Source organism: Anas platyrhynchos, chromosome 2 (genome assembly GCF_047663525.1).
Source record: "Anas platyrhynchos isolate ZD024472 breed Pekin duck chromosome 2, IASCAAS_PekinDuck_T2T, whole genome shotgun sequence".
Taxonomy (NCBI): Eukaryota; Metazoa; Chordata; class Aves; order Anseriformes; family Anatidae; genus Anas; species Anas platyrhynchos.
In genome coordinates this window covers 58,726,883-58,745,745 of record NC_092588.1, presented here as the reverse complement: position 1 = coordinate 58,745,745, position 18,863 = coordinate 58,726,883, and the positions used below count along the sequence as shown (strand labels likewise).

Genomic DNA, 18,863 nt, shown 5'->3' with positions numbered 1-18,863 from the left:
TTCCCAGTCTTGGAGACTTTATGTAACTGAAGGCATGAATTACATGATAAGTGTCCACATCTACAAGAGCTACAGCACAGAAACCTGACAGGAGGAATGTAAACTTTAATAACGACAGTTCTGTCTCCAAAACAGATGTGAAATGAGCTGTGAAAGAAAGACAAGACTAGGCTACAGGAAATAGAAACAATGACAGAGCCTTTTTCATGCCGATAATACACCTGATAATGCTTTGGATATGTCTGTGTACCTTACACTTTCTCCAGATAGAAGAAAAGAAAATTTATCTGCAAAAATTGTGTATCTCTGGCTTTACAGAATATAAAATTTGTGGGATCTAACAAATCATCGTATCTGTGGAGCATGTCATTTCTTCAGATGTCTGGAAGGAACAGCACTGAATGGATCAATTGCATGTAAAGATTTAGAGAAAAAAATCCTTAATTTCAGGAGCAGGACCAGTATGGTGAGGGTGGTAGTCTGAAACGGTAAGCCACATTTTCAGAGAGTCTGTCTATACAGCAGAAGGTATTCATGGTTTAGATCGCTTATTGCAGGCTAATGATTAATTCCTAGAGACTCCTCTTTCAGAATCATAATCCAAAATTCAAAAAGCCATTTTTATCCATACAACCATATGATATTCTCTAATACTAATTAAAAACATACATACAAAAACAAACAAATCAACAAATACGTGGCTTGTTTATAAACAATATTTACCCAAAGATTTACAATTATTTCATCGTTGAGAATTAGTATTCATTGACGTGTGGTGAATATTTCAATCTCTGTTCAATCTATAGCAATTACTTTTTTTTTTTTTCTTGAGAATTATCATCAAAATTAATCCCTTTCTATAGCTAATGTCTTCACAGCTCATTTATAGCCAGTATTTCATTTCATTTGTCGGTGCTGCAGATCATCACTACAAGCTATTCAATATGAAGTAAAGACTGTTAAGAAACAATTCAACCATTAAGAGAAGTTCAAAAGCTTGATCTATTTTGGGGAGACTGGGGAGTTTAAGTTTTTTAGTGTACAGAAGTTTCTTTATTGTGGAGATCAAGGCAATATCAAACCTTCTAAGAATTACTGTTTCATTATAGCAAGAGTAACAAAGGTAACTTTGTTGAGTTAGAAAAATAAAACATCATGTAACTTCAGTACATTGATGATTTATTCAGAATTTAAAGGTAAACTTCAGTCTAGGCAATGGGCAAAGCTCGTTATTATTATGCGTTATGAACAAATTCTAGTAAAGAGAACTGCTTTGACTATGGTTCATTGTCTCAAAGATAAATCTATGGGATGAACTGAAATAGTTAAAGCTATTTTTTTTATTCATGATCTGAGGTGATTAATGGCCTGATCTGACCAACAATGATGCAGAACAGATGCAAATATTAAAGCTGTGAAAGAATTAAAAAAAAAAAATCATTCTTATTTTAAATTAAAATAAGAAATGCTGTAGTACATTGTGAGCATTCACAATATTTTGTTTCCTCAGATTCTCTAATTAAAGAACAACTTCTGATGTCACCTTTTGGGAAAAAAAGTATCACTATATGCTAAACACAATAGGGTCTGAAGAACTAGATTTCTTTGGGGACACCATAGAGAGAAAAAACAATTTATATTTTATGAAAACACTATCCTCAGAAAACAAACAAACGAAACACTAAAAAAATGTAAAATACAGTCAGTTTTGTTTTTAATTTGATACCTTAAAATAGAAACATAAACATACAGAATTCAAGACCTTAACATCTTGTCAGTAATATGAAGGATGATAATCTCATTGTACATCTCATTTGTCCATGAAGTTATTTTTACTAATTGTTAGGTCATTATTAACTACAGTGTATATTTTTATAATTTTTATGAATAAAATTAACTTATTGGTCAAATGTACAAGACAATGATAGGAGGCTTACTCCTACAAACTGGTGTTTGCAAAAATATTGCTATGTTTAAAGGAAAATGGATAATCAGCTGTCAGAAACCTACTTTCTGTACAGAACATCTTATGTGCTAGCCTGTGGGTGTTTCAAATAAAAAACTTTGGAAACAAAGGGGAAGAAAACAAACATCTAAACATACATACAATCAATTATTCATGTATAATTAAATAGATTTTTTGTTATATGAATTATTACAGATTAAACAAGAATTGAATGTACAAAGATCTACTGTTTCAAAATTCTTTTCACCACAAGTGTAAATGAACATTGTTAGTTAACAATGTTAAAAACAAGCAAATTACAGATCATGGAAGGTGAACCAGAACTGCTAATTTGTAACATAATTAGTCTCTCAGGTTTGAGACTTGCTCTCCAGCCCAGTGGAAGAGATCACTCTGGATAAATTTAGAGACCTCATCCTAGATATTCTTCTTCCCTTTCATCTTCTTACTATGCCTCAGAAAACATCAAACCAAACCAAATCAAAACTGAATTGTCCTCAACCTTTTTCTGATTCATCTAACTCAAACAGAAAACATGTCCTTATACGAGAAATCAAGCAAAAAACCTCTAATTTTTCTCTTTTCTCTAAAAATGTAGCCCATCAATTTCCTACACAGATTTATTTCTGTCCTTGACTTAACAATATAGCAACTTAAAAATATCTTAAAAAATTATGTCAGCAATGTCCTTAGGCTTATTTTCCAATTACAGAATTAAATCGATATCTCTGAGTATGGAGGCCAAAGTTCTGTTGTTGTTTCCCACTCTAGCACATTCTCAGGAGCTGGCAAAACAGGCTCAGACACATTAGCATTAACTATTCAGAAAGGAAGGGCCTATAACAGCAGAAGTAGTACAATCACATAGAAGAAATAAATACTTTTCTCTAGGAATTAGCTAACTTTAATCTTTGCTAACTAGATTTAGAAATATAAAGGAAAGTAAAAGCTGTATACCAAATCAAGAACATTAATATAATAATGTACCATTAACTAAAGCATGCACCTAGAATGCTTTTGCTACAAATATTCCTCACATCTGATGAGACTTCAGGAAACAAATAACATAATCTAGACTTTCTTGCCCACCTTAGAAGGTAAAAGTGATGGGGTAATTAGAATTTGGGGGAAGAGTAGAAGTGCATACATCAAAAGCACACTAACTTTTATATATATACATGTATATATATATTTATATATATATAGACACACACATATATATATACACATATACATATATAAAGCCATCACCGAAGCATTTTCATTACTGGATGTGAATTACCTAGTAGTTTGGTTTTACCTAATTTCTTCCAGAATCTTTCTTTGATAAGATACCTTTCTTGGTTACTTAAAATCTTAAGTCATATGAAGCTTTTCTTTGCCAGTGACAACTTTATAGTTCTTAAAATAGAAATGAAAAAAATATATATATTAATGTGTTATTCTATGTTGTTCCTCATACTTTTTCACTATTTTTCTTTCATGAAACAGGGCTTAGGGGCTAAATCTTTGTTTTAATTCCCACAGGGCAACTCAACTGACTTAGATTTGTTACTCTCTTATACTCTCTTATTAATAATGAATGCAATTCCAAGAATGGAGCCTCTTACACATATTAGGTCTCTGAGTTTTGATCTGTTTAGCATATTATTCTCTAATTTTCTGTTTGCAGTAAAATAGTCAAAATATAAAAGGCAAAAGGAAATAAATTTGTCTTGGGGAGACAACAGTTCAATCCATATTTTAATCCATATTTTAATCTGCAAAAATAAATAAATAAATAAATAAATAAATATATATATATATATATATATATATATATATTTAACAGATTTGCTTTGAAAATAGTTTAGTTTATTATAGATAAAAAAGTCTGGCCCATTTCACTTTTTCATAAGTCTTTAACAAAATAGCAAGAGAACCAGATCACAGAAGACTAACAAGAATTGTAATCTAGAAACAAGAATTTTACTATTTTTTTTTTCTTTATAACTCTAAAGAAGATTCCTTTCTGAGTAAGCTTTGAAGTAGAATTAGAGGGGATACAAGAAATATATTTCACTTCAAGAATCCACAAGTTGCCAGTGGAATGGCAGAAACTCATTTCACAGTGACATATTATTGGAATTCAAAAATTACACAATCTAGCATCACCCAAGCATAAATTAGAACACAAAAAAAAAAGAGAGAGAGAAGTAAAACACCTTTTATTTTTTATTTTTTTTAATGATTCTTAAGTTAAAGCTAAGAAGGTGTCATGTTTGCCTTTTTGCAAAGCAGACACTATTGTACCATGTTCAACTTGTGTACTGTGATACATAGACCTGTTCTACAAAAGGCAGTTTCCATCCTGTGTTGTGACGCTGATTATTCTAAAGTATAGTGGTTTGCATATGCTTCTGTTGTAATTATTTTGCTGTTGCAAACAATTTGTCCACATTGCCTTTTAAAATTCTTTTTGAATTCCTACTCTTCACTGACTCAATTTCATATTGTAATGGTAAGATCAGGAAGTTTCATGACTAGATAGTATCTTTATCCAAGACTTATGCAAATACTTAATAGGATACAGGATATATTCCTATGGAAGTCCAATGTGAATGTACTATTTATAACTACTGTATGGCTACAATCTTCCCATAACCTTTTATTCACAATTCCTTATCTTAGTTACAAAATAGTCATTCATGCATGATTTGGACTCAGTATTTAAAGCTGTCCACTAACAATAAAAACACTTACAGGTATCAGCATACTATTTCTTTCCTATATACTGCTTTACCCAGCTTGCTGTTTCTGACATAATATTGGCAAAGAACTCCAGATGTATGACCTCATAAGTATTCTGGAAAGACTTACAGAAAAACTAGCTGTGAAAGTAATTTCAGTGATTTCAACCTTTGTAATACATTTATAGCATTTGAGTTTTCAGTAACTATTCTAACTTTGTAAGGACCTTTTAGAGAGTTTCTTAACCAATAATGGAGGAAAAAAATCTCAAAATACTAACACTGCTTTGCAGTGCCAACATGGATGATGATTAGTCTTTGGCTGTGGAATAATATTATGTAGGAATAATAAAGCAGTGGTGAAAGAAGAGCATTATGAAGGGAGATTCAGTGGAACTGATATTTTTTATGACTGTATTATAATAAAAGAATTGGGACATTTTCCTCCTTTTCTGGCAGAAGTTTTTTTTCTTTTTTTTTTTTTTTTTCTCTGAAAGAAGCTCATAATAGATCACTTTGTTGTCTGACAGAATACATGAATAGATTAATGTTGGAGGAAAGTAGCTGGGTTTTATAGTGCATTGGGATAATATTTGTTAAATGTCAGTAAGGTGTGTGTCTTCACTTATTTCTGTTATGAAATTTTGTTTTTGTTTCTTTCTTTCATTTACCACCCATGGAAACTACTCTGATTACTCTGAGGGCAGAAGGTCAGGTTCTTATATCTTTACAGGGTTTGAGCTATTGTATTATAAGCCATATTTGAACTATTTTATTTTTTTATTTTTTTTTTTATGAATAAAAACATTTACTAATAACACTGGAGATGCTGCTGCCAAGAACAGAGTTGAGACTATTCCAATCCTGACTACACAGTAGGTCTTGCTGAAAACAAACATAACTAGTTGTTAGGGGTCCCAAACAAACAGAAACAGTTCCTAGCAGGTTGAACTACTGTGTTCAATGCATATGTAATAGAGAATCCAGTATTGCACAGGTGCTTTGGCAGACATTTATTGTCCTTCTGTCAGCATGATATTGGAGCTTTTATCATAATAGAGATTGGTGCTGGATGACACAAAAGAAAAGATTTTTGTAGACCTGCTGCCCTGCAAACATACAGAATTTTGGGATAAGACTGTGTGGAACTATAAAATAATTTCTCCACGCAGCATTACTCAGGACAAAGTCTTCAGGTTTTAAAAGAAAAAAATCTGGGACATTAGAAAGTGGTTTGCTTAAAGGTATGACTATTTCCAGATGGGAAATGGGGAGGATCAGAGTGAAAAAACAAATACAATTGGAAACAAAATCAAAAATAACACCTTCCTACATATTTTCTTCAAGTTAAAAATGGTAATGAGTCACAGTCTTAGAACAAGCCCTCATATCGACTTATGAATGCTTAACTGAAGACAGGTGGCATATCATGCAATGATATAGATCTGCTTGTGTTGTATTAGCTTAAGTTTCTAAGATGTGTTCTAGGGGTCATTCATCTCAAGCAGTTCATCACTGAAATATTCATTTTTGTCTCATTTTGGAAAAATGTAAATTATTTGCATTACTATGAGTGTTTGTTAGTGGGTGATGAATTGATGGAAGGCTAGGAGAAGTTTTGACCTTCATTGAATCTAGGAGTTAATAGTAGGATAGTCAAGTACAGGCTTGCCAAAGGACAGGAGGAAAGCCAATGTCACTTGTATCTTCAAGAAGGGTAAGAAGGAGGACCCTGGGAACTACAGGATGTTCAGCCTCACCTTGATCCCTGGGAAGGTGATGGAACAGGTAATCTTGGAAACCTTTTTCAGGCACATGGGGGACAAGAACATAATTGTGAGTGGTCAGCATGGATTCTCCAAGGGAGTCCAACATACTTGACCAACAGGATAACCATATATGGTGAAATGATTGGTTTGGTAGAAAAAAGGAGAACAGTAGATATTGTTTACCTAGACTTCAGTAAGGCTTTTGACACTGTCTCCAATAAGATCCTCAGAAAAGCTGTTGAAATATGGGCTTCATAAGCAGACAATGAGTTGGATTGAAAACTGAATGAACAGCTGGGCCCAGAGGGTGATGATCAGTGGCATGAAGTCTAGTTGGAGGCCAGTCAATACTGGGCACAGTCTTGTTCAACATTCTCATGATCTGGATGATGGGGCAGAATGTATCCTCAGCCAGTTTGCTGATGACACAAAACTGGGAAGAGTGCCAGAGGGCTGTGTTGCCATCCAGGAAGACCTCAACAGGCTGCAGAAATGGTCTGACAGGAACCTCATGAAGTTCAACAAGGAGAAGTGTAAAGTCCTGTAACTGGGAAGGAAAAACTCCATGCACCAGTACATGCTGGAGGCCACCCAGTTAGAAAGCAGCTTTGCAGAAAAAGACCTGGTGAACCTGGTGAACACAAGCCAACAATGTGCCCTTGCTACCAAGAAGGTTAATGGCATCCTGGGCTGCATTAGGAAAAGTGTTTCCAGCATGTCAAGAGAAGTGGCCCTTCCCCTCTCTCAGCACTGATGAGGCCACATGTGGAGTGCTGTGTCCAGTTCTGGGCTCTTTAATACAAGAGATACATGGAGTTACAGGAAGGAGTCCAGGTAAGGGCCAATAAAATGGCTAAAGGACTGGAGAATCTCTCCTATGAGGAAAGGCAGACAGACTGGAACTGTTCAGCCTGGAGAAGAAGAGGCTCAGTGGGGATCATATCAATGTATACAAACACCCGAAATGAGGGTGCAAAGAGGACAGGGTCAGGTTCTTTTCAATGGTTCCCAGTGCCAGAAGAAGAGCAATGGACACAAACTGAAACACAGAAGTCCCCTCTGAACAAGAGGAAAGGTGACTGTGCAGGTACCTGAGCACTGGCACAGACTGAACAGAGAGGTTCTGTAGTCTCCCTCCTTGGAGATATTAAAAGCCATCTGGGCATGTTCCTGGGCAACCCGTAGTGGTTTGCTTGAGTGGGTGGCTTGGACAAGATATCTTCCAGTGGCCTCTTCAAGCCTCAGACATTCTATGATTCTGTGACTAACATCTCCAAAATTAAAAAGTAGGTTTTAACCAAAAAGGGACAAGTGTTTGATCTTCTGAACAATATAGAGATAAATAAGTTGGGGTGGGAAAAATGAAGTTAACTGAAGGAGTTGGAGACATCAAAGACACTGTCTGCAAAGACTGGTGTGTTTCACCAGGAATAAGTGTTTTCTCGGCAATTCAACCTGAGATTTACTGTATTCCAGAAGGTTCACTTTCATGAGGTGTGTCAAACCAAAGTTAAAAATAGTGAGACTTGCTATCACTGCTGACTTATACAGTCTTGCCCTACTTCCTCTGTCTGCTTTTTGCTGTCCTTGCTCTGCTGGGTATCCTTCTCTCTGACAATACTGCCCATGTGTCACCTCAGCCTGATATGCTTTAGAGAAGATCTCAGAGTATGGAAGTTTTTTCACGGTGCTGCTCGCCAAAAGATATGACATCTTGAAGGATTTTGGACACTTGAAGTTCTCAATGTTTTACTTGAGAGTATTGGAAAGATAGCCTTTCTGACTTCACAGAAGTAGCTTTGGCTAGTTTTAGAGCTAGCATGTTAAAAGTCATGACATGAAAAAAATGACCGTATGTGAAGAACCCTTTCAAAACTCTCTAGTATGTAGCAAGAAAGGTGAATTAAGAATGTCCCTATTTGGGCAAACCTTACCAGAGTAACTTTGGAATTTTAAGGCTTACACACATGTTTTGGCAACAAAATGCTAGAATCTGTATTGAGTATTCACTGCACAGTTATTTGAGTTTCAGTCTTTCTGATAAAATAAATGCCTGGGACCTCACAAGCTTGTTTATTACATTTTTATTCTATAGTCTAAAATAGATCAGTAGTTCCCAATTATACATATTTGTGGAAATCACATTTATTTTAGTTACTTCATCTCTGTATATAGAAACTGCTGATACCAATGAACTTTAATAAAATGACAGCAATACAATTTTCTGAATACTTGCTAAACAATCATCAATATTTTGCCTTATTAAGCTTGTCATTGAGTGACTCCAGTATTTAATAGCACATACAGATTTGCTGACCTCTACTTTCTGACATTTTCAGAAGTTAATTTTATATGTCAGACACAGACATTTCAATTAAAAAGAAAAAAAAAAACAAAACACACAAACACAACAAACCCGTAAAAATCAGTAGCATGTAGCAAAGGTACAGATGACTCTTCAAAACCTTCCAAAACAATATATTTTCTTTCCATTAAGTATTTATTTTTAGGCATCTCAAATGCATCTTCAATCATACATATCAGGGCTAGTTATACAATGCACATGAAAGTAAATTATAAAGTTTTAAAGTAGAAAAATACTTTTTTTTTTTTTTTTTTGAGGAGGGACGCTAAACACACTTGCCTATTTTTGTATGCAAACACATATTTATTTTTTTTAATATCACTTAAAATAATTTATTCACATTTATTTTAATATTTACTTCATTGCCTTTAGTGTTTTTTACAGATTTAAAATAAACAGAGAAGCTATGATGTAATAATAAAGAACTATTCCTTTACACTGTATGTGCCCACACAAATGGAGCTCTCATTGATCATGTCTCTAGATTGATACAAAAAAAATTCTCAACATTTCTCAATTTTAGAACTGCAATAATCAATCATTCAAAATAATTCACACACAACTAAATAAATATATAAATAATATATATAAATATATATAATATATAACATATAATACAATAATATATAAATTATATATAAATATGTAATATATTGGAATTAAATAAATATTATTATTTTTTAGCCCAGAAACATTTTAAAATGAGAGGCAAAACTCTCCAAATCACAGTCCAAATTTCTGCATATAAAAGAAACTAGTGATTTTTTTCTTCCTTACCGATGCTAGTTTACTAATGTAACAGAAATAACTGCAAATTTGGAAACCAATTTGGAAATTAGGAAATTGAGAAGTGTTTGTAAATTCCTTCAACATAATTGTATCAGCCCAACAATCCTACAACTGGTATTTTTTTTCCATTAAATTTCATTTTCATACTATAACTGACTTGAAGTTGCTTGGTGTAGTAGAGGTTGCGGTTGCATGACCAAATGCCCTATAATTCAAGCCTTTTAAAATCCACTGTTGCCATTTAACAGAAAAGAATCCTTTGCTGCTGTGTTGGTAAGTTCCAGCTTCACAAAACAAAGAAAATAGTTATAGCTGTTGCCATGGAAATCTGCAACTACAACATTTTTTTTTTTTTCTTCATGTAATATGAAAGGTATGTAAAGGTGATCACCAAGCAATGGGAAGAATTAGAAAAAAAGCATTAGAAAAAAGACATGAAAACAACAAAGATTTTACCAAATCTCTTAGCCAGTGGTAATTGTAACTTTTACCACCGTGCCCTAAAAGGAAATTGTTAAGAATAATGAGGGGACCGCAAGTTCTTTCTTTTTATAAACAAGAACCTACACTAATTTGGCAATGGATTTAGAATCATAAACATTGTAAAGTCATGTATTCAACAACCAGCCATATGAATACATATGAATCTTGCCTGGCAGCTACCTTTATGGAAATTTATGCTGACAGACTGAATACCTGATGAGACTAGTGGCTTTTATCCTGAGACAGTCATAAGTAACAGCATGGTATATGCTTCTATCATAACATTAAAGAAAATGTAAAAATCATTAAGCCCTTGCTGTTGAATGCTGCAGAACTGAAATATTTTTGAAAAACTTATTCTTAAATTTTAGATGGGTCAGTATTCCAAAACTTTTTACCATCTTCATCATAGATATGAAGACAGAAGCAATTCTTAGCAACTTTGGGGGTGACGTCAAACTAGGGAAGCAGGAAAAAGCCCAGATGGGCAGCTTCCATTCAAAGGAACCTCAGCAAAGCAGAAAAATGGGCAAACAGGAACCTCATGGAGTTCAGCACTGACAGATGTTAATGCTGCACCTGTGTTAACGGCACTCAGTGCTTGAGTACATGCTGACTTGCCAGGAAAAAGCCCTGTGAAAAGGATTTTGGGGTCCTGAACATAACATGAATGACAACTGTAAATGTGCAGTGATGGAAGTTAACCACATATGGGACCACATTAGCAAAAGCATAGCCAGAAGATCTGGGGAGGTTACGTTTCTCCACTATTTGGCATTTTTGGAACTTCCGCATCAGGAAGTTCAGCTGTGTTCACATAGTCTTCAGGTTTGTGCCCCAGAACAAGACTGTGGAGAGCCTGGCAGGGAACCTCTAAGAAGCAGAATATGATAAGCGACATTGTATTAGGGGATTATTCAGCATGATAAGAGAAGGCTAAGAGAAATCTAACTGCCATTTCTCTCTCTCCTCCTAAAGGTAGTGAAGACAGAGCCAGACCATCTCTTTTAACAGAGATGCACAATGAAAGGACAAGAGGCAACAGTCATAGGCTGCGGCAAAGGAAACTCTAGACATAATAAAAAAATCTTCACAATGAGATTGTGGGCACTGGAACAGGTTCTCAGGATCTACATCTTAGGGATGGATCCTCAGGATCTACATAGCCATTCAAAACTTGACTGGCTAAGGCCTTGGGCAAATTGATCTAGTTTTGATGTTATCCTAGCTCTGACAAAAGATTAGATCAGCTGGGCACCAGTGGTCCTTTCCAATATTATTTTTTTCTGGTGCTATAATCAATGGGTTTGAAAGCCTAATGAGATGTATTGTGCCAGTGTGTTAATCTGACATTTCACAGCAACTACAGCAACTATATTGTATAAAGATGTGCAGCTACTACAGTAAGTGAAATTATCAGGTCAACAGTTCAGAGACTAGTCTGTCTGTACTAGTGGCTTTTATATTTCTGCCAAAGCAGATTCTTGCATATCACTGCAGAGCAGCTGATAAACTGTTAGCATGGCTGGAATCATTCAGGGAATATCAGTCATGTAAGAACCATGACCCAAGGCTGAGCAGAAAAAGAAACATAAATAAACCTTGTCTGGACAGGCTTTGATTAATACATATCAAAGGCAGCTTGTACTTGGAAAAGGGCCCATAATTCAAGTATGTTTTTTTAGATACTAAGTATCAGTTTTCTTCAGTCTAAACATAACCAGCGACATTATTATAAGGAATTGTCAAGTTAAAAAAATCTATCATCAGCAAAAGGAACAGAAACGAGGAAAAAAAGCAAAACGATGATAAAGTGTGAATTTCACATACACGTATTTTTGTCATACCAACAGGCACTTGATGAGCCAAAGCACATAAAGCACAGGAGGGATTTACAGAGTAACTTTATGACTATCATGAGAATTTCTGATCCCCTCTCAGATTATTACTTTTTATGAATCTCCCATTATCTAAGAAGCACAGTGTCCATCTGTAAATCATCAATAAAGAAGTTTCTTATTAATCAGAGACAAAGCATTAACTATTCCCTCGTGTGATATAAGGAACAGAGTTACTGAAATAGAGGAAGGCCTTAGCTGATGGAAGACAAAGAATGATACTATACTTCAAAAGACTGATGAAAACTGATGAAAACTGTGTGAAAAATGTGTTTTTCAGAAGTTAATTCTTCTATGAATAAGTAATCGACTACGATCCAGGATTTGTTTTGTTGATGTGCTACTCCCAGCATACCGCTGATTACACTGTGACCTTGGGCAATTCATACACAGTTGAATTTGGCCTTAATCTTTCTGTGCCTCATTTTACGCATTAGTATAATTATTATAATAATACCTATCTCCTGAGAGTATTGGGTGGCTTCATCAGCTATTATTGTAGCTAATAATAATAGGAGCTCTATAGACTACTTTAGTTTATTTTACAAGAAATGTTTTTCTCAGAATAGCAGAGAGGAGATTAATAATATATTAAGCCCATTCAAGAGCTGCCCTGAGAATTACTTTTCTAGTAATACTTAAGTCAACATAACCTGCTCCTCTGTTAAGAGAGTTTAATGATATAAACCTATCAGCACGGTTATGCAAACAAGTTAAAGTGTACGCAATGCCAAAGAAAACTTCCCTTCCATACTAAATGCTTTTCAGAGTTTACTTAAGGGGAAGGTTGGGAATAGCCACATAGTGCTCAGTCAGGCATGCAACAACTATTGTAAAATTACAGCAACTATTCCTAATTATAATTTGTATCACCCATGGCTTTTAGCAAATAAGACCGTTAATCAAATAATCTATTTTGTTCAGGGAAAGTTATTTGGCTCTTCAATTTCTTGCATTTTCTAGAAAGAAATAAAAGTTTTAATTTGACATTGCCTCTCCAGCTATTTTGATAGTTCTGTAAAAATGCAGTATTTTGCAAAATATTGCAAAATAAATAAATAAAATAATAATAATAATAATAATAATAATAATAATGATAATAATAATAATAATAAAACACCAAAACTTCAAATGCACTTATGTTACCAACATTAAAATTCACTTGTATTCAAAGGTTAACTTTGTACAGTTGAAATAAACTACACCTGACTTCTAAGAAATATGTACCTAGGTCTTTAAAAAGTTCCTAGAAATGTAGATAGGTGGCTACCTGGATTTTTAAAGAGCTTACACACTAAACCCTCAATAGGGCTTGCCTCTTCATAAACCTGATTCTGTAAAAAACTGTGCCTTATTGAATTAAAAAAAAAAAAAAAAAAAAAACAAACCTTTATTTAATTGCTTAAATCAAAATGTTCACAGTACGGCATATTTGAATTCAAGTATACAAGTGAGGTGCACAGAACAGGGAGAACAGTGTTCACAGAATTCATGCAAGCAAGTTTAGGACAGATTCATAGGATGAAACAGGGTCCTGTCAGGCAAGAAATTGTGTTATCTCAGTTATGAGATACCTCTGAGAAGCTTTTATTACAAATAGGTTTTGGTTCAGCTCCTACTTCATATTAGGAAGAATATTTCAATCAGAGTCTTAGGCAGCATGATAAGACAGAAATCTAGAAGAGCACTGTGATATTACACACTATATTTCTTTTTTTTTTTTAAGAAGACTCAAAAGAATTTCTAGGTTAGGATATATATCCACATAAAGAGGTACCTGGGTTTTAGTCCCTAGGACAGATTTAGAGCATGTTGTTGCATTCAAGGTCATCCAGGCCAATAGCTAAGGATAAGAGAGAGTTCAAATTTCTTGCAGGCAGAGGAAGGAATTGAATTTATCCCACCATGCTCTGAGTGAGAGCCCTCATGACTATGACCACTTCAAAAAACATTAATAAAGCCAGTGCAAGCTCTAGTGAATAGCTTTCTAAAAGGCAAAACTGCACCTATATTACATCACCAACTACCAAAATATCTGATATACTCTTATACAAGGATTTGCCAGCTCTGCTCCCACACCTACTCACAATAGTTATCTATACACTTCACAGAACTTCATGTGGTTTGCAGTGTTTCTGACACAACAAATAGCTCTGTCCTCCCACCTGCTCTAACGCTTTGTTCCCATAGTAAAGACTTTCCCTATTCTGTGGTTCCATTCAAACACACAGAAAATATTCAACAACCACTGCCTGCAACTTCCTCCACCTCATCCTCTCACTGCCTGTAATGGCACCCTATAAGAAGTAGTAGACTCCTGCAGCTGACAGAGGAATGGACAGGGATGGGGGTAAATAGTGTTTACTTGGAAAAAAGTAATGTATGTGGGACAATAGTGTCTGTGGAAGTTACAATTTCATAGCAGAGCAAAGTATTTTCTTTTAGGAATTGCATGGCATCTACTGCATAGTTCTTGAATGTTCCTGCAGTATTTGTATGTTTATTATTGGATATGAGTAATAGTCCCTGAAAAAAATGCTAATGAAATACATGTACTTTCAAGAAAATATTTTATTTGAAATACAATTAAAAAAATAAAACACATCCAGTCTGTATATTCACAAATCCATTACTTTATTCTTAAGTGGTGAATGTCCAGAATTGACCTGCTTCACTGCTCTAGGATTTACTTCATCCAAGTACACATAATTTTCTGAGTCCTAGCACTAACAAGGAGCCTGGCAGAATTCTTAACACATTTTCACAGAAAAATATAAATCAGGAAAAATATCATTATGTGTTTAATGAAGTAAGAATCTTTTTTTTTATATATATAATATTAATTTTTATCTTTTATTATTTATGCGAACTAGGGTTACAAAACTCAAACCAAAAAGTACACAGATTCTGATTTGGGGGGGAGGGGGTGGTGGTGGTGGTGGTGGGAAGGCAGCATTCTTAGTTTTGTTTTTCATCTTAGCAATATTTCCTGATGGTGTGGTAGTTTTACTTGGGTGGGCAGCCAAGCTCCACCAGAGCTGCTCTTTCACTCCCCCTCCTCAAAGTGAAAGGGGGAGAAAATATAATGCAAAGGGCTCAAAGGTTGAGATTAGGATGGGGAAATTGCTCAACAATTATAGTGACAGGCAAAACAGACTCAGAGTAAAAAAACAACAACAACAAAAAAGTATCAGACTCAGGAAAGATACCAAAACCACCTTTTCCCCATCCATGCTCTTCTACATCCTCTCCCAAGTGGCGCAGGGGAATGGGATAATGGGGACTGTGGTCAGTCCCTAACGCTTTGTCTCCGCTGCTCCTTCATGGTCACTCTCTGCCCCTACTCCAGCATGGGGTCCCTCCCACAGGATGCTGTCCTTCCCAAACTGATCCTATGTGGACTTCCCACAAGCTCTTCAAGAACTGCTCCCACATGGCTCCATACCACAGGGTCCATCTGTCAGGAGACAAGCACTCCAGCACAGGTCCCCCACAGGCGGCAGCTCCCTCCAGACCCCCTGCTCCTGTGGGGGCTCCTCTCCACGGGCTGCAGCTCCGGCCCGGGACCTGCTCCTGCGGGGGCTCTCCATGGGCCGCAGCCTCCTCCAGGCCACATCCAACCTGCTCCACCGGGGGCTCCTCCACCCACGGGGGGGCTGCAGCATGGAGATCTGCTCCATGGGGGATCCATGGGCTGCAGGGGGACAGCCTGCTCCACCAGGGGCCTCTCCACAGGCCACAGGGGAACTGCTGCTGCGTACCTGGTGCACCCCCTGCCCTCCTTCTGCACTGACCTTGGGAGCTGCTGGTTCTCACTCCTTTCTCTCCCAGCTGCTGTTGAGCAGCATTACTCCCCCCTTCCCCTCCCCCTTTCTTAATTCTGCTCTTACAGAGGCACAAACAACATCCCTTATTGGCTCAGCTCTGGCTAGCGGTGGGACCCTTATATAACGTAGGGTAACTTCTGGATTCTTCTCGCAGAAGCTACCCCCATGGCCCCCTGCTACCAAAACCTTGCCATGTAAACCCACTACAGATGGCCACAGTTTACCAGAGGATAGACAGGTTCTGCAGTAGAAGACTCCCATTTTTCTATTATTGTTTTCTACTGCAAAGAAGGGTGAGCTCTACTTCTCTGGAAGTCATTTCTGCCAAACACGCTGAAAGGCTATTTCAGCTTTAACCTGTAATTTTCAAAGACCTCTAGAATGAGTAATTGAAGCTTCATAATACCTGTGTGAACCGAGTAAACAATGCAACAACTATACATCATAATAAAGCACACATCTTTTTATAGAGTTATCAATTTTCTAAACAAATATTCTACAGCAATACTATACAGTAGTTTCAGGTGGGAAATACAGAACAGTATTGAGTTACGTATTTACAGGAATAAGGAGCCTGAGACTATACCTCCATTACCATAAAATGCATGAGTTCATGAATAATCATACGTATTAAGAAGCTCAATACATAAGCTCGTACATCATATGGAAGCAGAAGAAAACATCCCAAACAGTGTGTCATGACATGGAACCATGTATGGGTGAACTCTGGAATTTTCTCCTCCATTTTCTCCTCCAGGTACTTACTGACTCCAGGTAAATGCCAAATGCACTTAGGCAGAATAACAACATGAAAGATTTTTATCATATTAAGTAAACCACAATGTTGAAGTGGAGCCCAAAAGACATATATTTTAAGTAAATATTTTATATAATCATTGTGCCTGCAGTATCCACTAGTATGTTCCTGCATTTCCTATCTTTCACAGTTGGAAAATAATAAGGTGTAACATTACACAGACATAAATGGTAACCAAATCCCAAGTAAGGCCTTGAAGATGCATTGGCAAAGGTAGGATACTTCAAATGGAAACCACCTTTTGAAAGTGAAAAAATTTAGAATCTGTAGGTGTGTTCATTGACAATGCTCGATTCTGTAATGTTTTGATAAATACGTGTTTAGGCTATGATCAGCTTAAAATAAGTAAAGAAATACATAATAAAGAATTGTTTAAAGAGCAAAGCTAAATTAAAAGCTTACTATGAAATTAATGATATTATTTTCTCCTGCTTCAGTTATTTTTTCCTGATTCTATGACAATTTACAGTGATATTCTTAATCCTATTTACATTCTCATTCATACCATGCCTGACAACACTGTAATTTACGTTTATCCTCAGACCAGTTTTAATGAAATACTGTCCTCATCCTGTTTCAGATAAGGAATAGAAAAATTAAGTTACTTACAGGCTTGTTTCTTAACCACCTTCTTCTCCAGCATCTTTTAAAGTCCAGTTAAATTCCCTAATATTTGTCTTCTCTGGTATATTTGTTATTCCCCTACTACTGAGGTTTGATTTATTTATTTGTTTTTAATACAAACTCACTGATATTATTTTATTTAAATGACAGAAACCTATCATGATGACTCATTCACTTTTGTTAAGTTGAATATTAGATACAAGGCTTGTAAATAATGAGAATGGAAGAGAAGTATACAGATGTGTTTTATGAATGTGTTTATCTTCTGGTAAATGTTAAAAGTATCACAATCTAAAACTACATTATTTTTGCAGCTTTGCTCTGTTAAGAAAAACAAGTGTCAAAGAAAGTTTCCTATGATAATAAATTATGGAAACTCCAACCACTCATTTTTTATGAATTTTTCCTTCAGTCTTACTGATGTTTGATTAACATCAGAAGGTCAGTATCAACTTTATCTCTTTTAGAATTATTGTTTTACATATTGTATTATTATTATTTTGAGATTAAATAATAGGTTTCTATTGGCAGCTTGAAAAAAGTAATTATAAGGTTACGAAGGAATAACACTATTACCTCAGTGTGCTTCCCTCATATGAGTCATAATATAGGAAATCTACTGTTCTTAACCTCACATTTTAGACACTCAGACAATAATAGGTGAAGTAGTTCTATCAGAAGTGTTTTCAGTGAAGGCTGAGTGGCAGAATAAAGCTGGGGAGAAAAATCATGCCATAAGTCACAATGCTGTTTGTATGCATGTTGTCATCATGCTGTAGAGGTTAGACAAATGAAGCTAAGAACAGCAGTGTTTGTATGCTGATGCGTGAGATTTATTGTAACTGAGATTCTTTAAAAAAATCACCAAAATCAACCTCATTTACTAGCTGCAGAAAGGATGATGCTCAGCATTTACAGAGTTAATAGTTGATTTTCCTCCTCTCCTTGTAAAGACACAATGGAGAAGATCTCATGGTTTAGTGCAAACCAGAACCAGTTCAGCCCAGTAACCCAACAGAATGCCTCTTCCTTTTTTTTTTTTTTTTTTTTTTTGCAATATTAGCAAACTGAATTAACTCACTCTGTCACTGTATCAGATAAGAACCTGAGCTTATAGAAGCGAAGTGGAAGGACTTTGCAGCCCAGCCTGGGGACAGGGAAGGAATGTATATCTTCCATGCTGAACATCACAATACTGGTGGGGATACTTGCTATTCCTGAGGATATCATCTTTTTGTTTTTAATTCCAGGATTACCAATCCAACTGGATTTATAAATCTTACATTAAAAAAGAAGGGGGTGTGTGTGAGAGAGAGAAGAGATATGCAAGAATACAGACTATTCTGATAAAAATATGTTATCATAGATAGGTTAACAACATATCTTCAAGAAACTATCAACTATAATGTTGCACAACAGAAAATAGCACAATGAAAAAAATAAGCATACAAGAATTATTTTTAATTACACTTTCATGTTGATACTGAAAAACACTAACAAAACACTCCAATATCAGTCCCTCCCCCCTAAACACACACCACTCTAAGCCCAAATTGTCATCTCTATTACACTCAGCAATTAACAAATGGAAGTCTG

At 35.6% G+C, this 18,863-nt stretch overlaps 1 protein-coding gene across 3 annotated transcripts in view; it reads right to left on the bottom strand.

Moving 5' to 3' along the window:
• DOK6 (docking protein 6) overlaps positions 1 to 18,863 on the bottom strand; it is a 251,284-nt gene that overhangs the window by 54,703 nt on the left and 177,718 nt on the right. The gene's annotated exons all lie outside the window — the stretch shown is intronic.